Source organism: Danio rerio, chromosome 4 (genome assembly GCF_052040795.2).
Source record: "Danio rerio strain M-AB ecotype USA chromosome 4, GRCz13ab, whole genome shotgun sequence".
Taxonomy (NCBI): Eukaryota; Metazoa; Chordata; class Actinopteri; order Cypriniformes; family Danionidae; genus Danio; species Danio rerio.
This window is the reverse complement of record NC_141024.2, coordinates 62,946,644-62,974,058: the sequence shown is the minus strand read 5'-3', so window position 1 is coordinate 62,974,058 and position 27,415 is coordinate 62,946,644. Positions and strand designations below refer to the sequence as shown.

Sequence of the window (27,415 nt, the reverse complement as noted above, 5' to 3'; positions counted from 1 at the left end):
AATAAGACGCATACACTTTTTCAGTTACTCATTACCTTTCTTTATTATTCACAGTACATTTATTACTATTTTGGGTGCACACAAAATCAGTTATCTGTACTGTATGTTTTGTTAATTTAGTTTTCCTTTGAGTTTAAGTTACCGTGCTGCAGTGCCGACGAGGAACAGAGTTTCCGGGTGTGGTCCGCCCAAGTTAAGGTCCGACGTGCCGCAAGATGCCGTCTTTTGGTTCCGCCTGCCGATACCATTGGCTTAATGGCTTGGAGGGAGAGCTCATGTTTAGTTTAGGTTCAATAATGATTTGCAGTGTTTGTTTATTCAGATTTATATTTAGTTTTGCCTTATTTATATTTTATTTAACTTTATATTTAGATTTGTATTTAGATGTTTGGCTTAGTTTATTGTATTTGTAAATTGTATGTTTTTGTCTCCCCCTTCTTGTTTAATGTGGACTAGTCCCTGTGCTATAAATGTGGTCTGTCTTGTCATTTCATGGAGTTATTAAAAATTATTATTTTTTTTTTTCTTTCCTCTCTCCCCCTCCCAATAGTATGATCCTGCACAACTGGAGTAGCTGCACTCTCAGGACCGCATGTTTAGGACCGCATTTTTAGGACCCTAGTTTTTTGCGAAAGCGCCACCTACCGGATTGGATGACATAGTGAAACTGCATTTCTAGGACCCGTTTTGTAACTGCGCCACCTACCGAATTGGATTATATAGCGGAAACTTTCAGGCACTTTTATTACAGAGGTTAAAGTGTAAAACGCCTGCTTTAAGTAACAATTTTAAAATGAAACAAATGAATTTACACCTAAAATATAAATTAATAAATAGAGTTGAGTGCCTTAAAAGTCTTAAATTCCTTGAAAAATACTGTATTTTGATGAACCCCATTACATTGAACTAATTACCTCAGTATTAAGGAAAATAAATTGAAATCAAATGGGATCAGCATTTGCAGTTACTAATTTAAAACCAGGTTGTAAAGGTTTTAGAGAGACAAGACGCAAGGAAGATTCAAGAATGTACATTTATATAAATATCCACACTTTTATTTTTATTAATGCAATTCAACCACAAAAATGACTCCACTGTTTATTCAGTTGCTGCATTCAGACTGGCTGTAGACTTTAGCTCCTGTGAATGAGAGTGAAGAAGAAAGTTCAAGTATATATATATATATATACACACATATACATACATATATACATACATAAATACATACATATAAATACACACACACACATACATACATACATATATATATACATACACACTGGGGTAAATAAGTATTCAACAAGTTCCCATTTTTCTCAGAAAACATATTTCTAAAGGTGCTATTGACCTGAAAACCAAAGAAAAAAATATATATGAATAGAAAACAAATCTAATTACTTTACAAATTGTTATCAACATCTGGTGAAAATTTCAAGTCAACAGCACCTTTATAAATATGTTTTCTGAGAAAAATGGAAATGTGTTGAATATTCAATTCAATTTCAATTAATTTTATCTTTATTTCTAAAGCACTTTTACAATGTAGATTGTGTCAAAGCAGCTTAACATTTATTAAATTCAGTTCAGTTCAGTGTGGTTTAGTATTCACTGCTGAAAGTCCAAACACTAAAAAAAGCAAATCCACTGTTGAGTTAACATATATACCAGTAACAAAAAGGCTCTTTGAGCATTGTGCAAAATTAACCATATTCTGACCTGTAATGATAATCTTTACCAGAAAGAAAGACCTGCTCAGCATCATCCAAAGACCAGCTCCTCAAGACACCCAGAGGATGTACGATGGCCTTTGAAAAAAAAATCATTAAATATGAACTAAAATACCACCACAGAACAGCAAATCATTTTACATGGATTCATAAATGAGTAGCACCCAGCATGCAGTTTATATACTTATTTGGCCAGACATTCCTCTGGAAAATGAACACCACAGATAATCTGCACTTCATCATAGATATGCTATAAACTCAAGAACACAGCTAGCATTTGTAACTGTATTTATAAACTGCTTATCAATGTCTATTAAATGTAGAGTTAATGCTAAACAAATAAAATATTAATAAATTAACTAGTTATTAAATGCTTAATAATTATTTATTTATAGTATGCAGATGTTATAAAGTGTTACTCAACAGTTTGAGATAACCTCAATGAAAATATTCCTGTAGTTTGTTTTCTTTTCCTCCTACAATGAGCCTAAGCAATCCAATCATATTGGCCATCACTTCTTTTTCGCCAGGTAAAACATACCTGATATAAATTAAAGATATGAGACTCTATATGGTTAAGACCTGCAGAATAAGCCTAACTTTCAGAATCTCATTCATCACTGTAAAACGATGACAAAACATCAGGCTAATAACACATACAGTATTGTGGGGCAAACAGGCAGTCAGCACAATTTTTAATGTGCTAATGTAATACAACGAATAACACGAATTAAGTAAAATATAGATAAATCTAAAACTCTTACATCAAACGTGCTTTTACCATCTTAGTTTAATGCATGTCACTAAGCACATTAGCCGTTAAGTCAACAAGCCATTAAATCAACAATGTTTCATTAAACCATGGTCACGAGTTACGAACGACGTATAATCAAACTAGAAAACGAACTCTAGAAAATTATTAACAGTTATAGCAGCTCTCACTCTGGCTGTGTAAAATTATCCATATTTATTATTATAATATTTTATTCTTCTTCTGGAAAAAAAATCGTCACGTAACATTTTTGTCCCAGACCCTTAAAAGTGGGGTAAATCATGCAGGCTAATCTGGCATTTCTGCATAAACTCACAGTATAAAACAGCAGCATTACAAAATAAACACATACTTTAACAGTTTAAAATAAAACTTAATAGAAAAATCGGTACTTACACTTTCCTTGTCATCCGTGTCGTCCATTAGCGCATCCATGATCCAATCCGACAGGTAACGCTGTCACAAAAAACTAGGGTCCTAAAGATGCGGTCCTAAAAATGCGGTCCTGAGAGTGCAGCCACTCCAGTTGTGCAGGATTACCCTTCTCCCCCCTCCCCTCACAATTTCCTCCCCCTTTCTCACCCTTCATGTAATTTATACACTTCAGAAAGTATTCAACTAGTTCCATACTCCATTCCAGTCGGTGGCGGTAATGCACCTATAAGTCTGGTTGCCAACCGCCAGTAAAACCCAAAGAAGAAGAAGAAGAAGATTTCATGGAGTTCTGTTTTTGGTTTAGACATGATTTGTTTAATTTGAACACAGTTTGTTTTCCTAGTTTAGTTTATTGTTCTTTCAATTGATTTAATTATGTATTTAATTAATTTATTTTTGAACTTTTTGTGAACCTTTTTGACTTTATTAAAAATAATTATTTTTGAAAATCTTTTTTGTATGCCCCTTACTGTACGTGCTGGCTCGGTCCCTCACAGCTCTTTTACAGGCGCCGAGAATATTCTACAACTACATGATTTCTATTAAATGATAATTAATCAAGTATATATGCTGTATACCCACAACTGTGAGCAAGGCTGACAAGCATATGTTTTTAACCTGTCTAATGATTATTGTGTGTTGAACTCCCCAAAGAAGTATTCAGTTAGGGAGAGCGGGATCGTTTACTCCCTCTAAAGTCAAAAGTAGAGGGAGATGTTTGGTTCTGTTTCTCCTCTGAAGTGTGGCGGAAGGATGCTGAAAATTGATAAGGATGTAGATGGGCAACTTTTTGGTTGCACAAGTATGTTAAGACTTTGCAAGTGTTGGATTCTTAAGTTGCACTTCAGCGAGGGATTTAGGAAAGGGACTTTTTTGATTAAGTCCCTAAGGGGGGATTTATATTGGAGAATTATAGAGGAACTTTTATTATGTAATCACTATATAATCACTGTATAATCTGCCACTATTAAAATACACTGTTAAAACATATAGAAATACATTCAAGTGATGCAGAGCAAAACACACAGAAGTAAACAGCGGTGAAGTAAGACCATTCAGACAGCATATGCAACATGTATTGATGTATTGACCATGACAAAAACAACTTAAAAACAACTTTGCTCAATCTGCACGGCAATAGCATGCATAGGGAGAATCATTTAAAAAGTGTTGAAATATGACCTTTAAGATGTGCAAAAACAGAAAAACATACAGCCATCAATATAAAGGCTAGAATCCTATTGGAGCCTGGAAATAATGTGATGCTCATGCTACACCACTGTTTCATGATGACTATAGGAAAAACCTGTATATAAACTGTGGGTTTTGGAACATTTGTAGGAGAGAGATCGATCGACCAACTCTATTGTAACAATAAACTGCTTCAACTTGACAACTTTGAAGACCTCCCCAGCTAACAGGGAACGTTCCCAGAACATTCACTAACGTTCTTTAAAAGTTGCGGAAATGTTAGCACAAAACGTTATCAATAGAACGTTTTTAGAAGAGTCTCTTAACGTTGTTAACGTTCTTGTGACGTTGTTAAAAAACGTTCTTAGAACAAAGTTCTTGCAACGTCTTCAGAACGTTATTTGTAATTTATAAACGTTGTCATGATGTTGACAGAAAACGTTTTTAGAACAAAGTTCTTGAAACGTCTTCAGAACGTTATTTGTAATTTATAAACGTTGTCATGATGTTGACAGAAAACGTTTTTAGAACAAAGTTCTTGAAACATCTTCAGAACGTTATTTGTATTTCATAAACGTTGTCATAATGTTGACAGAAAAAGTTTTTAGAACAAAGTTCTTGAAACGTCTTCAGAACGTTATTTGTAATTTATAAACGTTGTCATGATGTTGACAGAAAACGTTTTTAGAACAAAGTTCTTGAAACATCTTCAGAACGTTATCTGTATTTCATAAACGTTGTCATAATGTTGATGAAAAACGTTCTTAAAACAAAGTTCTTGGAACAACTTCAGAACGTTATTTGTACTTTATAAACATTGTCATAATGTTGATGAAAAACGTTCTTAAAACAAAGTTCTTGGAACAACTTCAGAACGTTATTTGTACTTCATAAACATTGTCATAATGTTGACAGAAAACGTTTTAAGAACAAAGTTCTTGAAACATCTTCAGAACGTTATCTGTATTTCATAAACGTTGTCATAATGTTGATGAAAAACGTTCTTAAAACAAAGTTCTTGAAACAACTTCAGAACGTTATTTGTACTTTATAAACATTGTCATAATGTTGACAGAAAACGTTTTTAGAACAAAGTTCTTGAAACATCTTCAGAACGTTATTTGTATTTCATAAACGTTGTCATAATGTTGATATAAAACGTTCTTAAAACAAAGTTCTTGGAACAACTTCAGAACGTTATTTGTATTTCATAAACGTTGTCATAATGTTGACAGAAAACGTTTTTAGAACAAAGTTCTTGAAACATCTTCAGAACGTTATTTGTACTTGATGAACACTCTCATAAGGTTGATGAAAAACGTTCTTAAAACAAAGTTCTCGCAACGTCTTCAGAACGTTATTTGTACTTCATAAACGTTTTCATAATGTTAGTGAACAACGTTCTTAAAACAAAGTTTTTGGAGCGTCTTCAGAACGTTATTTTTACTTCATGATCGTTCCCTCAATGTTGATAAACAAAGTTCTTGGAACGTCTTTAGAACGTTTTTTGTACTTGATGAACATTGTCATAATGTTGATGAAAAACGTTCTCAGGACAAAGTTTACCTATTGTCTTCAGAACGTTATTTGTACTTGATGAACACTCTTATAAGGTTGATGAAAAACGTTCTTAAAACAAAGTTCTCGCAACGTCTTCAGAATGTTATTTGCACTTCATGAAGGTTGTCATATTGTTGATAAAATAACGTTCTTAGAACAAAGTTTTTGGAGCGTCTTCAGAACGTTATTTTTACTTCATTATCGTTCCCTCAATGTTGATAAAAACATTCTAAGAACAAAGTTCTTGGAACATCTTCAGAATGTTATTTGTACTTGATGAATGTTGCCACAATGTTGATAAAAAAAGTTTTAGAACAAAGTTCTTGAAATGTCTTCAGAACATGATTTGTACTTGATGAATGTTGTCACAATGTTGATAAAAAAACGTTCTAAGAACAAAGTATTTGGAACATCTTCAGAACGTTATTTGTACTTCATAAACATTGTAATTATGTTGAAAAAAAACCTTTTTAGAACAAAGTTCTTGAAACGTCTTCGGAACGTTATTTGTTCTTGATGAATGTTGTCACAATGTTGTTAAAAACGTTATTAGAACAAAGTTCTCGAAACGTCTTCAGATTGTTATTTGTACTTGATGAACGTTGTCATAATGTTGATGAAAAACGTTTTAATAACAAAGTTCTTGAAACGTCTTCAGAACGTTATTTGTACTTCATTAACGTTGTCATAATGTTGATAAAAAACGTTCTCTGAACAAAGTTTTCAGAATGTTATTTGTACTTCATTATCGTTCCCTCAATGTTGATAAAAACGTTCTAAGAACTAAGTTCTACACTGTTAAAAATTGTCCCGTTAAAAAACAGTAAAATACTGGCAGCTGCAGTTGCCAGCAATGTACTGTTATTTTACAGTATGTTGCTGTAAAAATACATGGACTACATTGACTTACACAATACTCAAGTGAACTCAAGCAACTGCCTCAACTTGGTCAACTGCTGAATGAGTTTATGAAGTAATGTGCTATATATGCTTAGAAGCATACTTATAATGATAACTTATTTTAGTTAATTAGAAAAGTTCGGTTTAACTCTAATGTCTTATTTTTCACAACAGCACACATACATGTAAATCTGGAAATAACACAGAGAGATTCTGACTGCATCAGCAACTAAACAGCCGCTATCTTTAAATAAAGAAACATACAGAATAACATCAGCAGTTCATTGTTCATCTTTAACTCATACACTGGCTCTACTCTCCTCCACAACGGTGACACACAGAAGAAATTAGCTTCAGGTTTTACAGTAAAATACTGTTTTTTCCTTGATTTAACAGTAATCTACTGGCAGCTGTGGTTGCCAGCAATATACTGTTTTTTTACAGTCTCTTTCCGTTGTGTAAATTAACAGTATATTACTGTTAAAATACATTTTTACACTGTGTTTTTACCTCTCACACCTTTAACCCTTTAAACCCCAGAGCCTTTATTTCAGTTTTAATTGAAGTGTCCACACTACTGAGTGTTCAATAAACATGGAGCAAAGCTGAAGTAAATTCATTAATTAACTGACTAATTAAATGATAATTGAGGATTAACAATGAACAAATGAAGAAATACTGAAGGGAAAAAACAAGAACAGAACATACAAAACTTTAGTCACAGCTTTATAATGAAATAACATGAAGAACAACAAATGATTAAATCATTTAAATGATCAGCGGATGATTAAACAACTCTACAAACATCATCACCAGCTACACTTATTACTTAATACATGTATTTTTGTATAACATCTACTAAAGTTCTTCTTGAGAAAAAGTTAAAGTTTTACGTCACCATCATGGAGAACAGAGTTTGCTTTAGTTGGGCTCTTAGCCCTGTCATTTTAAACATCTATATATCTTGGCTGCTGCAATTGTTAAGAACTTTGTTTAAAAAGCTCCTTTGTTGTGGCAAGCCAGCCAAAAACCTAAATAAGATCTGGTGATGTTCATGTTGCTATTAAATGGCAGAGTCTGTTCTCATTTAGTATAATAAAATTTACTGCTCCTATTCAATGTTAAATCTATTGTTTTACATTATATGTATGTATGTATGTATATATATATATATGTATGTATATGTATGTATATATATATATATATATGTATGTATATATATATATGTATGTATATATGTATGTGTATGTATATGTATGTATATATATATATATATATATATATATATATATGTATGTATATATATATATGTATGTATATATATATATATATATATATATATATATATATATATGTATATATATATATATATTGCAATGATTTCTGGAAGTTTTTAAGAATATCTTGGACAATAACACTGCTCTATGGTGTAAATCGCACTCAAAGAGACATCAATAATCAGCATATGAACCTCAATAATGGTGACAACAAATTTAACAAAATTTAACAAAATTAACAGTTTAACTCACAAACAGGCAACTGAAAGTCTAAACATAAACAACAGCAGAATCAAACACAAATAAAGAAAACCGTTAGACCATTATACAACATTTATTTATACCGCAATGCATGCTGGGATATTTGTACAGTGCCACTCCCAGCATGCATTGCAGCATTAAACATTTGAGATGTTACCATTGTTGAGATACAAGGTCAGATTCATGAGGTCTGAGTGTGTATTTGTCATAACTGAACTGTTTTTGTTTGTTATTTTTTAACTGATAAGTAACTTAGGAGGTATCTTTTCTGTTTCCACTTCTCTTTAATTAAATTAATACCTGCAACTAAGCATAAAATCTATTGCATGAGGCCCTTCATCCAGATTTATATCAAAACATTTATCAGAACTGATTTCAGATAAATAGATTTCTCTATTTATTGACTTCCCAACTTTATTGCTATAGTACGAACGTTTTGTAAACTCTGTATTCAAGCAGATGGAAAGTCTTCTTAAATGAGTTCAAGGGTGAAGAACCCAACTAAACCAGCCCCTCACTCCATTACGGTGACACAAAAAACACCTTAATTTCTGTTGGATCTCAATGAGAACAGTATGGACGTCAAATCAGTCAGTAATAAGTGTGTCTGCTGTTGTTTGTGAAGTTGTTTAATGATCCTCTGCTGAGACTGAAGGTGTTTTATTTTATTTTATTTAATGTTGTAACTCAAGTCACTGTTTGTGTTTCTTGTTTATTTTCTTCAGTAATTGTAATTATTAACAGCAGGTGTTCATCAGTGTCTGAATTCACTCATTAGTGTTCATTAAAACTGTCAGGTGAACTATATTAGTTAACTAGTGTATGAAATAGTGAACAAGGACACAAAGTGTGATTTCAAACACAGACTTCAAAACATCGAATCTGAACTCTGTTAGCTCACAGTTTTCTGCAGTTGGTTACTTTCTCGAAAACAAAAATGTTATCCAGAAAGCACTGTTTTTAACAGAATATTACTGTTTTAGTGAAAAAACATTATTTTATCGTAGAATCTGACCGTTTTTTAACAGCAATTTTTTACAGTGCACTGTAAAAAATTGCTGTTAAAAAACGGTCAGATTCTACGGTAAAATAATGTTTTTTCACTAAAACAGTAATATTCTGTTAAAAACAGTGCTTTCTGGATAACATTTTTGTTTTCGAGAAAGTAACCAACTGCAGAAAACTGTGAGCTAACAGAGTTCAGATTCGGTGTTTTGAAGTCTGTGTTTGAAATCACACTTTGTGTCCTTGTTCACTATTTCATACACTAGTTAACTAATATAGTTCACCTGACAGTTTTAATGAACACTAATGAGTGAATTCAGACACTGATGAACACCTGCTGTTAATAATTACAATTACTGAAGAAAAGAAACAAGAAACACAAACAGTGACTTGAGTTACAACATTAAATAAAATCAAATAAAATAAAACAGCTTCAGTCTCAGCAGAGGATCATTAAACAACTCCACAAACAACAGCAGACACACTTATTACTGACTGATTTGACTTCCATACTATTCTCATTGAGATCCAACAGAAATTAAGGTGTTTTTTGTGTCACCGTAATGGAGTGAGGGGCTGGTTTAGTTGGGCTCTTCACCCTTGAACTCATTTAAGAAGACTTTCCAACTGCTGTAACACAGAGTTTACAAAACGTTTGTACTAAAAGCAATTTAGCAATAAAGTTGGAAAGTCAATAAATAGAGAAATCTATTTGTCTGAAATTAGTTCTGATAAATGTTTTGGTATAAATCTGGAAGAAGGGCCACATGCAATAGATTTTATGCTTAGTTGCAGGTATTAATTTAATTAATGAGAAGTGAAAACAGAAAAGATACCTCCGTAATTACTTAACAGTTAATAAATAACATACAAAAACAGTTCAGTTATGACAAATACACACTCAGACCTCATGAATCTGACCTTGTATCTCAACAATGGTAACATCTCAAATGTTTCATGCTGCAATGCATGCTGGGAGTGGCACTGTACAAATATCCCAGCATGCATTGCGGTATAAATAAATGTTGTATGATGGTCTCACAGTTTTCTTTATTTGTGTTTGATTCTGCTGTTGTTTATGTTTAGACTTTCAGTTGCCTGTTTGTGAGTTAAACTGTTAATTTTGTTAAATTTGTTGTCACCATTATTGAGGTTCATATGCTGATTATTGATGTCTCTTTGAGTGCGATTTACACCATAGAGCACTGTTATTGTCCAAGATAATCTTAAAAACTTCCAGAAATCATTGCCATATATATACATCTAATGTAAAACAATAGATTTAACATTGAATAGGAGCAGTAAATTTTATTATACGAAATGAGAACAGACTCTGCCATTTATTAGCAACATGAACATCACCAGATCTTATTGAGGTTTTTGGCTGGCTTGCCACATCAAAGGAGCTTTTTAAACAAAGTTCTTAACAATTGCAGCAGCCACGATATATAAATGTTAAAAATGACAGGGCTAAGAGCCCAACTAAAGCAAACTCTGTTCTCCATGATGGTGAAGTAAAACTTTCACTTTTTCTCAAGAAGAACTTTAGTAGATGTTATACAAAAATACATGTATTAAGTAATAAGTGTAGCTGGTGATGATGTTTGTAGAGTTGTTTAATCATCCGCTGATCATTTAAATGATTTAATCATTTGTTGTTCTTCAGGTTATTTCATTATAAAGCTGTGACTAAAGTTTTGTATGTTCTGTTCTTGTTTTTTCCCTTCAGTATTTCTTCATTTGTTCATTGTTAATCCTCAATTATCATTTAATTAGTCAGTTAATTAATGAATTTACTTCAGCTTTGCTCCATGTTTCTTGAACACTCAGTAGTGTGGACACTTCAATAAAAACTGAAGTATTTGCTCTGGGGTTTAAAGGGTTAAAGGTGTGAGAGGTAAAAACACAGTGTAAAAATGTATTTTAACAGTAATATACTGTTAATTTACACAACGGAAATAGACTGTAAAAAAACAGTAGATTGCTGGCAACCACAGCTGCCAGTAGATTACTGTTAAATCAAGGAAAAAACAGTATTTTACTGTAAAACCTGAAGCTAATTTCTTCTGTGTGTCACCGTTGTGGAGGAGAGTAGAGCCAGTGTATGAGTTAAAGATGAACAATGAGCTGCTGATGTTATTCTGCATGTTTCTCTATTTAAAGACAGCGGCTGTTTAGTTGCTGATGCAGTCAGAATCTCTCTGGTGATTCCAGATTTACATGTATGTGTGCTGTTGTGAAAATAAGACATTAGAGTTAAACCGAACTTTTCTAATTAACTAAAATAAGTTATCATTATAAGTATGCTTCTAAGCATGTATAGCACATTACTTCATAAACTCATTCAGCAGTTGACCAAGTTGAGACAGTTGCTTTCAGTGAGCAAAATGAGTTCACTTGAGTATTGTGTAAATCAATGTAGTCCATGTATTTTTACAGCAACAGACTGTTAAATAACAGTACATTGCTGGCAACTGCAGCTGCCAGTATTTTACTGTTTTTTAACGGGACAATTTTTAACAGTGTGTAGGAACATCTTCAGAACGTTATTTGTACTTGATGAATGTTGTCACAATGTTGATAAAAAAGTTCTTAGAACAAAGTTCTTGAAATGTCTTCAGAACGTTATTTGTACTTGATAAACATTGTCATAATGTTGATGGAAAACAATCTTAGAACAAAGTTCTTGGAACGTCTTCAGAACGTTATTTGTACTTGATGAATTTTGTCACAATGTTGATAAAAAAAGTTCTAAGAACAAGGTTCTTGAAACGTCTTCAGGACGTTATTTGTACTTAATGAACGTTCTCATAATGTTGATGGAAAACGTTCTTAGAACAAAGTTCTTGAAACGACTCCAGAATGTTATTAGTGCTTGATGAACATTGTCACAATGTTGAAAAAAAAACGTTCTCAGCACAAAGTTTTTGGAACATCATCAAAACGTTATTTGTACTTGATGAACGTTGTCACAATGTTGATAAAAAACGTTCTTGGCACAAAGTTCTTTAAAATCTTCAGAACGTTATTTGTACTTCATGATCGTTCCCTCAATGTTGATAAAAAAACGTTCTAAGAACTTGGAACATCTTCAGAACATTATTTGTAATTCATAAACGTTGTCATAATGTTGACAGAAAACGTTTTTAGAATAAAGTTCTTGAAACGTCTTCAGAACATTATTTGTACTTGATGAACATTGTCATAATGTTGGTGAAAAACGTTCACAGAAAAAAGTTTTCGGAACGTCTTTAGAACGTTATTTGTACTTGATGAACGTTCTCATAAGGTTGATGGAAAACGTTCTTAGAACAAAGTTCTTGAAACGTCTTCAGAATGTTATTTGGTCTTGATGAATGTTGTCACAATGTTGATAAAAAACGTTCTTGGCAAAGTTCTTGAAATTTCCTCAGGACGTTATTCGTACTTGAAAGTTGTCAGAATGTTCATAAACTTTTTTAGAACAAAGTTCATGGAGGATGTCTTCAGGGCGTTATTTGTGCTTGAACTTAATCATGGGGTGCGATGTGGTGGCGCAGTAGGAAGTGCTGTCGCCTCACAGCAAGAAGGTTGCTGGTTCGAGCCTCGGCTAGGTCAGTTGGTGTTTCTGTGTGCAGTTTGCTTGTTCTCCCAGCATTCGTGTGGGTTTCCTCCAGGTGCTCCAGTTTCCCCCACAGTTCAAACACATGCGCTATAGGGGAATTGATGCACTAAATTGACCATAGTATGAGTGTGTATGGTTGTTTCCCAGAGATGGGTTGCAGCTGGAAGGGCATCCGCTGCGTAAAACATGTGCTGGATAAGTTGGCAGTTCATTCCGCTGTTGAGACCCCGCATCAATAAAGGGACTAAGCTGAAAAGAAAATGAATGAATGAACTTTGTCATAATGTTGATGGAAGATGTTTTTAGAACAAAGTTCTTGGAACGTCTTCATGAAGTTATTTGTTCTCAGGGATGGGCATAAAATTTTGTATCGAAATACTTCAGTGTCTTGTATTTTTGTCATTTCAAAATACCGTAAAATACTTTGCAAGATGTTTACAGTACATGATTACATCTTAAAAAGGAGGCCTCTGATCACTTGCCTATAAGCTTGTAATCAGAAGAATCACCTTCTAAATCACCTTCTATTTTTAGATGGTGGTCAATGATTCAAGTATGAATGGAAATTATGCTTAAAGAAAGTAACAGACAAATGGCAAGGGTATATTCAGGAGCAAGTCAGCACACATTGAAAATAGCAGGTGAGCAATGCTAAGACCAGAGATAATGGCTGTATAGTGTACAATTCAGCATCTTTGCTTAAGAAATTAGATGGAATAATAAATATCTTAAAAACAGGATTTGGAGCTTCTAAACATCAATTAGTCAATATCTGACATTGTGCTTTATATTTATACGCTATACACATTTTATGTGCTGTGCATACAGGTCAGTTTAGCACCATGATCTGTTCACACTGGAAATCTGATACTGGCCACATTTATAAAAAAAAGCAATGTGAACAGTTATGCAAAAAATCAGATCTGAAAAAAATCTGCATTCAGCACTCCTTGCTGTGTGAACCTGAGCCTGAGACAGGTCTAGTTAAAGAAGATCTGAATAAAAAATCTTGGGAGAATGAGTATACTGTACACATGATAGATAGATTGCTGATGTACAGCAGATGGCAAATAAATAAGACAAACAACATTAAAATAAGTCCTACACTGACGATACATTGTTTCAAATGACATTACACCTACAGGTGCACTGTCTGGTTAATGAAGATAAAATCATTGGCCGTAGTGTATGTGTGTAAATGCAAGTGTGTTTGAGCGTTTCCCAGTGTAAGGCTGTGGCTGGAAGGGCATCCTCTGCATAAAACATATACATTCCGCTGTACGTGGCGATCCCTGATTAATGAAGGGACTAAGTTAAAAAAAGAAAATGAATGAATGATCATCTTCAAAACAGGACTTTCTGTATGAAAAGTTGTGCAAAATGTATACTGAACTCAAAGAGAAACACAGTTACTTTTAGGTTACAAGTCCTGCTTACTAACCATAAGGCCACAACTTCCCCAATAGGTGGATGAAGTGCCAGAGAAAATTTGTTGTTATCAAACAGTTTAATGGTGAAGGGATTGATCCAATAGGCTTATTAATAAAAGGTTTGCAAAGAAAGTTCCTGCTACCTTTAAAAAAAGTATTTTGTTGTATTTAAAAAAAAAAATAAATAAATATGAGACAATCTACCAGAAACATTTTCACTAATAAAAAATGTGACAGGGCCTGACCTTTAAGCTTGTTGTCTTCAAAAAATCACACAAAAGTAAGCATAAAATCATACAATTCAATGATAGAATGCATCCTTGATCACTGTCAGCTTCTCTTCCGTCAAATTATGTCACTTCAAAGTCAAAGGTGTATTGCATGCATTTTATGATAAATTTAATGCAAATGTGACAGGACTGACAGAAACATGGGAACAATAAATTATTTGTATAATATATTTGTAGTATTTATTTGTAGAATTTATTTATAGTTTCACGTTTTTTTAATCAATTGATGTGAATGAGAGCAACTTAAACTGGCTATTTGCTTTAAATATGTTTTAAGCAAAACATAATTATTAAAGCTGTAGATTCAATTGGGCTGAGGACAAAGACTACAGGGTTTGTACATTTGTAAAGTGTTTTAATAAAGAAAAAAAATCTGAGAACCAAATGACTGACATATTCCTTTACAGAACAACTCACAGAATTCAACCATCAGGCCATTTTAAAATTTTTCTGATGAAATACTTATTATTCACTTTATTTAGAGGCGTCGGGGTGGGGCAGTATGCTGTCGCCTCACAGCAAGAAGGTCGATGGTTCAAGCCTCGACTGGGTCATTTGGCATTTCTATGTGGAGTTTGCATGTTCTCCCTGTGTTGGTGTGTTCTGGATAATGTGGCGGTTCATTCCGCTGTGGCGACTCCAGATTAATAAAGGGACTAAGCCGAAAAGAAAATGAATGAATTCACTGTATTTATGTTTTTATTTCAGTAACATACAATGTAAATTTCAGCTAGAATGTCCCATAAAGTATTTTATTTTGAAACAAATAAAATGTATGTATTTGATACTTTATTTATTTTAAAATATATTTCAATGTACTTTTGCTCATCTCTGTTTGTACTTGAAAGTTCTTATAATGTGAATAAATAATGTTCTTACAACAAGTCCTACCAACATTTTCAAAATAATTTGAAAGAAATTCAATACAGATTTTAAATGGAATGAAAATTTGTAATTTTTTTTTTTTTAGAAAAAATAAATTAAGTTTAATGTTTATTTTTGACTGTAACTACTGAAGGAATAAAATTACAGTCTATTGCTTCTTTTGAATTATATACATGTGCTCATGCTTATTTTGCATATGTATATGTGTTTGCTTGAACCATGATAATCTAATGAGCACACGCAATGATATGATAAGACATTCTGTTTGACCTTAAAATGAGACAGGAACTTTCCACACCTATAATGTCAAATAACTAAATCTGTAACAAACAAGTCTTGCAGAAAGTCCCTGTCTGGGTTGCAGCTGTGACGTGTGACTTTTCTATACAGAAAGGAGAACTGGAGCAGATGAGGAAAATATTGCTTTATTGTCTTACTAATCACTCTTTTCTTTTGATATATATTTGCTATTGGAGGAATATACTCCCATTTGCCTCACTATTCATAATTTACAATATGTGTTTTTGTCAGATATGATGATGTCTCCTGATATAGCGTACTTCTACTTAACACCTGTTATAATGTGTTTCTAACTAACTGCTAAAACCACAAGAGCTGTGTGTGGGTGCTGGCTGGAGACAGAGCTGCAGAGGGGCTTCCCCTAGATGGGTTCATACACAGGTCAAGAGTTCATAGACAGGACTAGGAGGAAAAGCAGATGTGGTAGATGCAGCATTTTTATACTGCTTTCTGTGTATGCGTGATGTATGATGCTTTAATAAAATTGATATTATCCTGATAATTCTATAAGGAATTTATGATGCTCGGCTGTGCTTTGATGATTTTTTGCTACAGTTGCTTGCTGCACCCCAGATGTCAGTAGTGTCAAGTATGTCAAGGAGAAGTGATACTTTCACCTGCCCTTTTGTTTCTGTGTGCAGAGGTATCTCTGTGTGCAGACCACAGACCTTTGAGAGATGATTCTGCCTGATAACAGCTGATGGCAACAATAGAGATTGGGGGTAACTGATCAGAGGAGTGGCCAAAAAGATTGAACGCTGCTGATGGATAAAAGGAGGGAGTCGAGAGAGTTCGAGAGCTTTTGGACATCCAGACTGCTTGGCTGACGGTTCTTCAAAAGCCCAGGATCCTGACCTTCGCTTTATTCACTTATGCTCGATAAATAAATTCATTGATTTTGATTAATTGACTCCTGACCGATTATTGAATTGGGGTGGACTAAGGCAAGTGAGAAATAGTCCAACAAAACAGAAAAGATATCTCCGTAATTACTTAACAGTTAAGAAATAACATACAAAAACAGTTCAGTTATGACAAATACACACTCAGACCTCATGAATCTGACCTTGTATCTCAACAATGGTAACATCTCAAATGTTTCATGCTGCAATGCATGCTGGGAGTGGCACTGTACAAATATCCCAGTATGCATTGCGGTATAAATAAATGTTGTATAATGGAAAACAGTTTTCTTTATTTGTATTTGATTCTGCTGTTGTTTATGTTTAGACTTTCAGTTGCCTGTTTGTGAGTTAAACTGTTAATTTTGTTAAATTTGTTTTCACCATTATTGAGGTTCATACGCTGATTATTGATGTCTCTTTGAGTGCGATCTACACCATAGAGCAGTGTTATTGTCCAAGATATTCTTAAAAACTTCCAGAAATCATTACCATATATATATATATATACATATAATGTAAAACAATAGATTTAACATTGAATAGGAGCAGTAAATTTTATTAAACGAAATGAGAACAGACTCTGCCATTTAATAGCAACATGAACATCACCAGATCGTATTTAGGTTTTTGGCTGGCTTGCCACAACAAAGGAGCTTTATAAACTAAGTTCTTAACAATTGCAGCAGCCAAGATATATAAATGATAAAAATGACAGGGCTAAGAGCCCAACTAAAGCAAACTCTGTTCTCCATGATGGTGACGTAAAACTAACTTTTTCTCAAGAAGAACACTGTTAAAAATTGTCCCGTTAAAAAACAGTAAAATACTGGCAGCTGCAGTTGCCAGCAATGTACTGTTATTTTACAGTATGTTGCTGTAAAAATACATGGACTACATTGATTACACAATACTCAAGTTAACTCATTTTGCTCACTGAAAGCAACTGCCTCAACTTGGTCAACTGCTGAATGAGTTTATGAAGTAATGTGCTATATATGCTTAGAAGCATACTTATAATGATAACTTATTTTAGTTCATTAGAAAAGTTCGGTTTAACTCTAATGTCTTATTTTTCACAACAGCACACATACATGTAAATCTGGAATCACCAGAGAGATTCTGACTGCATCAGCAACTAAACAGCCGCTATCTTTAAATAGAGAAACATGCAGAATAACATCAGCAGCTCATTGTTCATCTTTAACTCATACACTGGCTCTACTCTCCTCCACAACGGTGACAGACAGAAGAAATTAGCTTCAGGTTTTACAGTAAAATACTGTTTTTTCCTTGATTTAACAGTAATCTACTGGCAGCTGTGGTTGCCAGCAATATACTGTTTTTTAACAGTCTACTTCTGTAGTGTAAATTAACAGTATATTACTGTTAAAATACATTTTTACACTGTGTTTTTACCTCTCACACCTTTAACCCTTTAAACCCCAGAGCCTTTACTTCAGTTTTTATTGAAGTGTCCACACTACTGAGTGTTCAAGAAACATGTAGCAAAGCTGAAGTAAATTCATTAATTAACTGACTAATTAAATGATAATTGAGGATTAACAATGAACAAATGAAGAAATACTGAAGGGAAAAAACAAGAACAGAACATACAAAACTTTAGTCACAGCTTTATAATGAAATAACCTGAAGAACAACAAATGATTAAATCATTTAAATGATCAGCGGATGATTAAACAACTCTACAAACATCATCACCAGCTACACTTATTACTTAATACATGTATTTTTGTATAACATCTACTAAAGTTCTTCTTGAGAAAAAGTTAAAGTTTTACGTCACCATCATGGAGAACAGAGTTTGCTTTAGTTGGGCTCTTAGCCCTGTAATTTTTAACATCTATATATCTTGGCTGCTACAATTGTTAAGAACTTTGTTTAAAAAGCTCCTTTGTTGTGGCAAGCCAGTCAAAAACCTAAATAAGATCTGGTGATATTCATATTGCTGTTAAATGGCAGAGTCTGTTCTCATTTAGTATAATAAAATTTACTGCTCCTATTCAATGTTAAATCTATTGTTTTACATTATATGTCTATATATGGCAATGATTTCTGGAAGTTTTTAAGATTATCTTGGACAATAACACTGCTCTATGGTGTATATTGCACTCAAAGAGACATCAATAATCAGCATATGAACCTCAATAATGGTGACAACAAATTTAACAAAATTTAACAAAATTAACAGTTTAACTCACAAACAGGCAACTGAAAGTCTAAACATAAACAACAGCAGAATCAAACATAAATAAAGAAAACTGTTAGACCATTATACAACATTTATTTATACCGCAATGCATGCTGGGATATTTGTACCGTGCCACTCCCAGCATGCATTGCAGCATGAAACATTTGAATTGTTACCATTGTTGAGATACAAGGTCAGATTCATGAGGTCTGAGTGTGCATTTGTCATAACTGAACTGTTTTTGTATGTTATTTCTGAACTGTTAAGTAATTACGGAGGTATCTTTTCTGTTTCCACTTCTCATTAATTAAATTAATACCTGCAACTAAGCATAAAATCTATTGCATGAGGCCTTTCATCCAGATTTATACCAAAACATTTATCAGAACTAATTTCATACAAATAGATTTCTCTATTTATTGACTTTCCAACTTTATTGTTATAATTCAAGTATTTAGTTAACTCTTTATTATAGTAAATGGAGAGTCTGAATCAATAAGTTCCAGGGTGAAGACCCCAACTAAACCAGCCCCTCACTCCATTACGGTGACACAAAAAACACCTTAATTTCTGTTGGATCTCAATGAGAATAGTATGGAAGTCAAATCAGTCAGTAATAAGTGTGTGTCTGCTGTTGTTTGTGGAGTTGTTTAATGATCCTCTGCTGAGACTGAAGCTGTTTTATTTGATTTTATTTAATGTTGTAACTCAAGTCACTGTTTGTATTTCTTGTTTCTTTTCTTCAGTAATTGTGATTATTAACAGCAGGTGTTCATCAGTGTCTGAATTCACTCATTAGTGTTCAATAAAACTGTCAGGTGAACTATATTAGTTAACTAGTGTATGAAATAGTGAACAAGGACACAAAGCGTGATTTCAAACACAGACTTCAAAACATCGAATCTGAACTCTGTTAGCTCACAGTTTTCTGCAGTTGGTTACTTTCTCGAAAAAAAATGTTACCCAGAAAGCACTGTTTTTAACAGAATATTACTGTTTTAGTGAAAAAACAATATTTTACCGTAGAATCTGACCGTTTTTTAACAGCAATTTTTTACAGTGAACTTTAGTAGATGTTATACAAAAATACATGTATTAAGTAATAAGTGTAGCTGGTGATGATGTTTGTAGAGTTGTTTAATCATCCGCTGATCATTTAAATGATTTAATCATTTGTTGTTCTTCAGGTTATTTCATTATAAAGCTGTGACTAAAGTTTTGTATGTTCTGTTCTTGTTTTTTCCCTTCACTATTTCTTCATTTATTCATTGTTAATCTTCCATTATCATTTAATTAGTCAGTTAATTAATGAATTTACTTCAGCTTTGCTACATGTTTCTTGAACACTCAGTAGTGTGGACACTTCAATAAAAACTGAAGTATATGCTCTGGGGTTTAAAGGGTTAAAGGTGTGAGAGGTAAAAACACAGTGTAAAATGTATTTTAACAGTAATATACTGTTAACTTAAACTACGGAAGTAGACTGTAAAAAAACAGTACATTGCTGGCAACCACAGCTGCCAGTAGATTACTGTTAAATCAAGGAAAAAACAGTATTTTACTGTAAGACCTGAAGCTAATTTCTTCTGTCTGTCACCGTTGTGGAGGAGAGTAGAGCCAGTGTATGAGTTAAAGATGAACAATGAACTGCTGATGTTATTCTGCATGGTTTTTTTCTATTTAAAGATAGCGGCTGTTTAGTTGCTGATGCAGTCAGAATCTCTCTGGTGATTCCAGATTTACATGTATGTGTGCTGTTGTGAAAAATAAGACATTAGAGTTAAACCGAACTTTTCTAATTAACTAAAATAAGTTATCATTTTGAGTATGCTTCTAAGCATATATAGCACATTACCTCATAAACTCATTCAGCAGTTGACCAAGTTGAGGCAGTTGCTTTCAGTGAGCAAAATGAGTTCACTTGAGTATTGTGTAAATCAATGTAGCCCATGTATTTTTACAGCAACATACTGTAAAATAACAGTACATTGCTGGCAACTGCAGCTGGCAGTATTTTACTGTTTTTTAACGGGACAATTTTTAACAGTGTATTATTCAACGTTACTGTAATGGTTATTCATTTAAACCAACTTGTTATAAAAATACTTAGTTTGCAATTGTTGTCCGAATTAATCTGCAACGAAATCTGTTATAACAGTACAAATCTTGAATGGTATAAGGGCTCTGATTGGCCATAGCGTTCATTGTAACTCGAAACACGATTGGCTGCCGTAACAAAGAATAGGGTGAATCTTGGTTCCAGCTCGGGACGTGATTGGCCAGCATGACCAAGAATTAAAAAAAATCTTGGTTCCAACTCAGAACGTGATTGGCCGGTGTAACCAAGAATAACCACAACTTACAGGTGACAGTATGCGCCACTGGCCCAGTCTGCACTGTGTGGCATATTTGCCGACGTATAACAGAGACTGAAACATTGCTCACACTTGTCTGAGGTGGTCATTTTGACTGCAATCTTGTTTTAGGTTGGCACTTTGTTTTTGAATATTGTCTGCTTTTCGAATGCGTATCTGTGCTGCAGTAGAACGCCTTAGCCTCACAGCAAACATTTTGGTCTACAAGCTGTCACTGCCATCTTCCCAGGAGAGTGGCTGTACTGGTTTCTTCTGGAAGTCCTGAGGGATGTACGGGACCAAGACGTTAGAGCAGTTGGGGCAGCCTTTGAACCCAGGAGAGCACCCCACAGGCTCTGTGCTGGCGGCCCCAGAAACTCGATTCACTCCAGAGTAGAACCGAACAACTCCGGCAGGGGAAAACCGCGACCGCACTGCACTGAGAGCAACGCAAAAAAATGCTGAACGAGCCAGCCAGGAGTCGAACCTAGAATCTTCTGATCCGTAGTCAGACGCGTTATCCATTGCGCCACTGGCCCAGTCCGCATCAGCAGTGCTCATTAGCATGGTCCTTGGAAAGAGGACACGGCTCGGTGAACATGGAGTTCCTTAAAAGCATGCTTTGCTTTGTTGTCATGGCAAGTTGTGGTGTCGATAGGATGCTCTTACACCGAGCATGTGACAGTCCCTCCCAAGAAGAACTGTGATCCAGGCTCTGAGACTTTCTCTTCTCCGGGAGGAGGTTGCAAACGTTAGTTATTTTTGTCAGAGCAGCTGCAGCACACCTGGGTGGAGGCCCACAGCTAGACTTGAGGCCAACCTTTACGCACACCTTCCCTGGTGGTCTAGTGGTTAGGATTCGGCGCTCTCACCGCCGCGGCCCGGGTTCGATTCCCGGTCAGGGAACTTCCTTTTGACCTCCATGCTGAACTTTGAGGAGTGGTTAACTCACTTGGCGAAGGCAAGAAAGCGGCTCTGAGCGCAAAACATGTCCTTCGAGCCGGAGTCGAACCAGCGACCTAAGGATTGCCATCATCCCACCTACAGTCCTCCGCTCTACCAACTGAGCTATCGAAGGCTTACGGGGCAGTTCCACAACCACATCCTATAAGGTAGCTGCAGACCGACCGCTGGCCAAAAAGGACAGAAGCAAAAGCACTCAAGCCTTCCCATACCGGGAGTCGAACCCGGGCCGCCTGGGTGAAAACCAGGAATCCTAACCGCTAGACCATATGGGAACTGCCACACTTGAAACCCAGTCTTGGCACAAACTCCAGTTCATTCTGATCGCTGGCACGTCCCTGCTCCGCTTGCACAAGTGCCACTCATACACTTACGCACTCTCTCATACACAGTTTCTTGGTTTCCGTAAACCGAGAACCTTCTGATCCGTAGTCTTAAGCGCTAACCTTTGTGCCACCGTCACTCTGTTCAGCACCTTGTTAGCACTTTGCTTGAAGCAAGGACAAGGCTCTGTCAACCCGGAGTTCCTTCACCACACATTCTGCTTTGTTTTTATGGCAAGAGGTTGTGTGGATGGGATGCTCTTACAGGATTCCTGACAGTCCCTCCATAGAAGACCTGAGATCCAGGGTCGGAGACTCTCTCCTCTCCAAGAGTAGGTTAAAAGCAATGGTTTCTTTTGTGTCTGTGTGTCAGAGCCCTTAGGTGTTGCTGCAGCTCAGAGACCTACAAGTGGAGGAGATTACACTGCAAGTCGGCTGGATGACCTCTAAGTGGTAGGCACTTATACCGCACGTAGGCTGGGTTTGCGATTGATGTAGCTGTAGTAGACATTCATAAAAATAAAAAAATATATAAACTGCTTACTCTGAGGTTGTGTTTAGGGTTGGGGTAGGAGTAAAATTGAATAAAACACAGCAGGTTACCGTGTGGTTGGGCCTAGGGCTGGGGTAGGTGTGATTTTAATAAACTGCGATAGGTTGTATTCTGTGCCATGTACGAGACATTGAATCAGTGAAACCCACATGGAGGTTTGTTACTGTGAGGTTGGGTTAAGAGTTGGGGTAGGTTGGGAGGTTGATAAAACACAGCAGGAAACTGTGAGGTTGGTTTAAGGATTGGGGTAGGTTTGACATTCAAACATAACTGGTTGGACGCAGTGTCTTGTACCAGACATTAAATGAATGAAAACTCCAGGAGGTTTTTACAGCCCACTTGGGGCTGACCAGGTCGTTTGGAGCAGGCTCCGATTTCTATTTATACCTTTCTCAGTCAGGTAACTTCCTTTTCAGTAGTATGAGCGTCTGCACTGTGTGGCATATATGCCGACGTATAACAGAGACTGAAACATTGCTCACACTTGTCTGAGGTGGTCATTTTGACTGCAATCTTGTTTTAGGTTGGCACTTTGTTTTTGAATATTGTATGCTTTTCGAATGCGTATCTGTGCTGCAGTAGAACGCCTTAGCCTCACAGCAAACATTTTGGTTTACAAGCTGTCACTGCTGTCTTCCCAGGAGAGTGGCTGTACTGGTTTCTTCTGGAAGTCCTGAGGGATGTACGGGACCAAGACATGAGAGCGGTTGGGGCAGCCTTTGAACCCAGGAGAGCACCCCACAGGCTCTGTGCTGGCGGCCCCAGAAACTCGATTTACTCCAGAGTAGAACCGAACAACTCCGGCAGGGGAAAACCGCGACCGCACTGCACTGAGAGCAACGCAAAAAAATGCTGAACGAGCCAGCCAGGAGTCGAACCTAGAATCTTCTGATCCGTAGTCAGACGCGTTATCCATTGCGCCACTGGCCCAGTCCGCATCAGCAGTGCTCATTAGCATGGTCCTCGGAAAGAGGACACGGCTCGGTGAACATGGAGTTCCTTAAAAGCATGCTTTGCTTTGTTGTCATGGCAAGTTGTGGTGTCGATAGGATGCTCTTACACCGAGCATGTGACAGTCCCTCCCAAGAAGAACTGTGATCCAGGCTCTGAGACTTTCTCTTCTCCGGGAGGAGGTTGCAAACGTTAGTTATTTTTGTCAGAGCAGCTGCAGCACACCTGGGTGGAGGCCCACAGCTAGAGTTGAGGCCAACCTTTACGCACACCTTCCCTGGTGGTCTAGTGGTTAGGATTCGGCGCTCTCACCGCCGCGGCCCGGGTTCGATTCCCGGTCAGGGAACTTCCTTTTGACCTCCATGCTGAACTTTGAGGAGTGGTTAACTCACTTGGCGAAGGCAAGAAAGCGGCTCTGAGTGCAAAACATGTCCTTCGAGCCGGAGTCGAACCAGCGACCTAAGGATTGCCATCATCCCACCTACAGTCCTCCGCTCTACCAACTGAGCTATCGAAGGCTTACGGGGCAGTTCCACAACCACATCCTATAAGGTAGCTGCAGACCGACCGCTGGCCAAAAAGGACAGAAGCAAAAGCACTCAAGCCTTCCCATACCGGGAGTCGAACCCGGGCCGCCTGGGTGAAAACCAGGAATCCTAACCGCTAGACCATATGGGAACTGCCACACTAGAAACCCAGTCTTGGCACAAACTCCAGTTCATTCTGATCGCTGGCACGTCCCTGCTCCGCTTGCACAAGTGCCACTCATACACTTACGCACTCTCTCATACACAGTTTCTTGGTTTCCGTAAACCGAGAACCTTCTGATCCGTAGTCTTAAGCGCTAACCTTTGTGCCACCGTCACTCTGTTCAGCACCTTGTTAGCACTTTGCTTGAAGCAAGGACAAGGCTCTGTCAACCCGGAGTTCCTTCACCACACATTCTGCTTTGTTTTTATGGCAAGAGGTTGTGTGGATGGGATGCTCTTACAGGATTCCTGACAGTCCCTCCATAGAAGACCTGAGATCCAGGGTCGGAGACTCTCTCCTCTCCAAGAGTAGGTTAAAAGCAATGGTTTCTTTTGTGTCTGTGTGTCAGAGCCCTTAGGTGTTGCTGCAGCTCAGAGACCTACAAGTGGAGGAGATTACACTGCAAGTCGGCTGGATGACCTCTAAGTGGTAGGCACTTATACCGCACGTAGGCTGGGTTTGCGATTGATGTAGCTGTAGTAGACATTCATAAAAATAAAAAAATATATAAACTGCTTACTCTGAGGTTGTGTTTAGGGTTGGGGTAGGAGTAAAATTGAATAAAACACAGCAGGTTACCGTGTGGTTGGGCCTAGGGCTGGGGTAGGTGTGATTTTAATAAACTGCGATAGGTTGTATTCTGTGCCATGTACGAGACATTGAATCAGTGAAACCCACATGGAGGTTTGTTACTGTGAGGTTGGGTTAAGAGTTGGGGTAGGTTGGGAGGTTGATAAAACACAGCAGGAAACTGTGAGGTTGGTTTAAGGATTGGGGTAGGTTTGACATTCAAACATAACTGGTTGGACGCAGTGTCTTGTACCAGACATTAAATGAATGAAAACTCCAGGAGGTTTTTACAGCCCACTTGGGGCTGACCAGGTCGTTTGGAGCAGGCTCCGATTTCTATTTATACCTTTCTCAGTCAGGTAACTTCCTTTTCAGTAGTATGAGCGTCTGCACTGTGTGGCATATATGCCGACGTATAACAGAGACTGAAACATTGCTCACACTTGTCTGAGGTGGTCATTTTGACTGCAATCTTGTTTTAGGTTGGCACTTTGTTTTTGAATATTGTATGCTTTTCGAATGCGTATCTGTGCTGCAGTAGAACGCCTTAGCCTCACAGCAAACATTTTGGTTTACAAGCTGTCACTGCTGTCTTCCCAGGAGAGTGGCTGTACTGGTTTCTTCTGGAAGTCCTGAGGGATGTACGGGACCAAGACATGAGAGCGGTTGGGGCAGCCTTTGAACCCAGGAGAGCACCCCACAGGCTCTGTGCTGGCGGCCCCAGAAACTCGATTTACTCCAGAGTAGAACCGAACAACTCCGGCAGGGGAAAACCGCGACCGCACTGCACTGAGAGCAACGCAAAAAAATGCTGAACGAGCCAGCCAGGAGTCGAACCTAGAATCTTCTGATCCGTAGTCAGACGCGTTATCCATTGCGCCACTGGCCCAGTCCGCATCAGCAGTGCTCATTAGCATGGTCCTCGGAAAGAGGACACGGCTCGGTGAACATGGAGTTCCTTAAAAGCATGCTTTGCTTTGTTGTCATGGCAAGTTGTGGTGTCGATAGGATGCTCTTACACCGAGCATGTGACAGTCCCTCCCAAGAAGAACTGTGATCCAGGCTCTGAGACTTTCTCTTCTCCGGGAGGAGGTTGCAAACGTTAGTTATTTTTGTCAGAGCAGCTGCAGCACACCTGGGTGGAGGCCCACAGCTAGACTTGAGGCCAACCTTTACGCACACCTTCCCTGGTGGTCTAGTGGTTAGGATTCGGCGCTCTCACCGCCGCGGCCCGGGTTCGATTCCCGGTCAGGGAACTTCCTTTTGACCTCCATGCTGAACTTTGAGGAGTGGTTAACTCACTTGGCGAAGGCAAGAAAGCGGCTCTGAGCGCAAAACATGTCCTTCGAGCCGGAGTCGAACCAGCGACCTAAGGATTGCCATCATCCCACCTACAGTCCTCCGCTCTACCAACTGAGCTATCGAAGGCTTACGGGGCAGTTCCACAACCACATCCTATAAGGTAGCTGCAGACCGACCGCTGGCCAAAAAGGACAGAAGCAAAAGCACTCAAGCCTTCCCATACCGGGAGTCGAACCCGGGCCGCCTGGGTGAAAACAAGGAATCCTAACCGCTAGACCATATGGGAACTGCCACACTTGAAACCCAGTCTTGGCACAAACTCCAGTTCATTCTGATCGCTGGCACGTCCCTGCTCCGCTTGCACAAGTGCCACTCATACACTTACGCACTCTCTCATACACAGTTTCTTGGTTTCCGTAAACCGAGAACCTTCTGATCCGTAGTCTTAAGCGCTAACCTTTGTGCCACCGTCACTCTGTTCAGCACCTTGTTAGCACTTTGCTTGAAGCAAGGACAAGGCTCTGTCAACCCGGAGTTCCTTCACCACACATTCTGCTTTGTTTTTATGGCAAGAGGTTGTGTGGATGGGATGCTCTTACAGGATTCCTGACAGTCCCTCCATAGAAGACCTGAGATCCAGGGTCGGAGACTCTCTCCTCTCCAAGAGTAGGTTAAAAGCAATGGTTTCTTTTGTGTCTGTGTGTCAGAGCCCTTAGGTGTTGCTGCAGCTCAGAGACCTACAAGTGGAGGAGATTACACTGCAAGTCGGCTGGATGACCTCTAAGTGGTAGGCACTTATACCGCACGTAGGCTGGGTTTGCGATTGATGTAGCTGTAGTAGACATTCATAAAAATAAAAAAATATATAAACTGCTTACTCTGAGGTTGTGTTTAGGGT

General features: G+C 37.2%; 2 long non-coding RNA genes and 12 other non-coding genes across 14 annotated transcripts in view; 4 read left to right on the top strand and 10 right to left on the bottom strand.

The window, feature by feature from the left end:
• Positions 1 to 1,033: 1,033 nt before the first annotated feature.
• On the bottom strand, positions 1,034 to 2,939 carry LOC137496551 (uncharacterized). The gene is made up of 3 exons (XR_015484337.1): positions 2,896 to 2,939; positions 1,717 to 1,805; positions 1,034 to 1,140 (listed from the first exon to the last, which is right to left on the bottom strand). It is a non-coding gene; the product is annotated as an uncharacterized LOC137496551 (long non-coding RNA).
• An 8,989-nt stretch (positions 2,940 to 11,928) lies between these two features.
• LOC147845150 (uncharacterized) overlaps positions 11,929 to 27,415 on the top strand; it is a 180,450-nt gene continuing 164,963 nt past the window's right edge. Inside the window, exons 1-2 of the long non-coding RNA XR_015484553.1 lie at positions 11,929 to 12,131; positions 12,524 to 14,245. This is a non-coding gene — a long non-coding RNA (uncharacterized LOC147845150). The remainder of the gene's footprint in view (positions 12,132 to 12,523; positions 14,246 to 27,415) is intronic.
• Positions 21,572 to 21,644, bottom strand: trnar-acg (transfer RNA arginine (anticodon ACG)). The gene has a single exon. It is a non-coding gene; the product is annotated as a tRNA-Arg (tRNA).
• trnae-cuc (transfer RNA glutamic acid (anticodon CUC)) lies at positions 21,940 to 22,011 on the top strand. Its single transcript has one exon. It is a non-coding gene; the product is annotated as a tRNA-Glu (tRNA).
• On the bottom strand, positions 22,097 to 22,183 carry trnay-gua (transfer RNA tyrosine (anticodon GUA)). Its single transcript is given in 2 exon segments — positions 22,097 to 22,132; positions 22,147 to 22,183. It is a non-coding gene; the product is annotated as a tRNA-Tyr (tRNA).
• Positions 22,272 to 22,343, bottom strand: trnae-uuc (transfer RNA glutamic acid (anticodon UUC)). The gene has a single exon. It is a non-coding gene; the product is annotated as a tRNA-Glu (tRNA).
• On the bottom strand, positions 23,802 to 23,874 carry trnar-acg (transfer RNA arginine (anticodon ACG)). The gene has a single exon. It is a non-coding gene; the product is annotated as a tRNA-Arg (tRNA).
• Positions 24,170 to 24,241, top strand: trnae-cuc (transfer RNA glutamic acid (anticodon CUC)). The gene has a single exon. It is a non-coding gene; the product is annotated as a tRNA-Glu (tRNA).
• On the bottom strand, positions 24,327 to 24,413 carry trnay-gua (transfer RNA tyrosine (anticodon GUA)). The gene is given in 2 exon segments: positions 24,327 to 24,362; positions 24,377 to 24,413. It is a non-coding gene; the product is annotated as a tRNA-Tyr (tRNA).
• Positions 24,502 to 24,573, bottom strand: trnae-uuc (transfer RNA glutamic acid (anticodon UUC)). Its single transcript has one exon. It is a non-coding gene; the product is annotated as a tRNA-Glu (tRNA).
• trnar-acg (transfer RNA arginine (anticodon ACG)) lies at positions 26,032 to 26,104 on the bottom strand. The gene has a single exon. It is a non-coding gene; the product is annotated as a tRNA-Arg (tRNA).
• trnae-cuc (transfer RNA glutamic acid (anticodon CUC)) lies at positions 26,400 to 26,471 on the top strand. Its single transcript has one exon. It is a non-coding gene; the product is annotated as a tRNA-Glu (tRNA).
• Positions 26,557 to 26,643, bottom strand: trnay-gua (transfer RNA tyrosine (anticodon GUA)). The gene is given in 2 exon segments: positions 26,557 to 26,592; positions 26,607 to 26,643. It is a non-coding gene; the product is annotated as a tRNA-Tyr (tRNA).
• Positions 26,732 to 26,803, bottom strand: trnae-uuc (transfer RNA glutamic acid (anticodon UUC)). Its single transcript has one exon. It is a non-coding gene; the product is annotated as a tRNA-Glu (tRNA).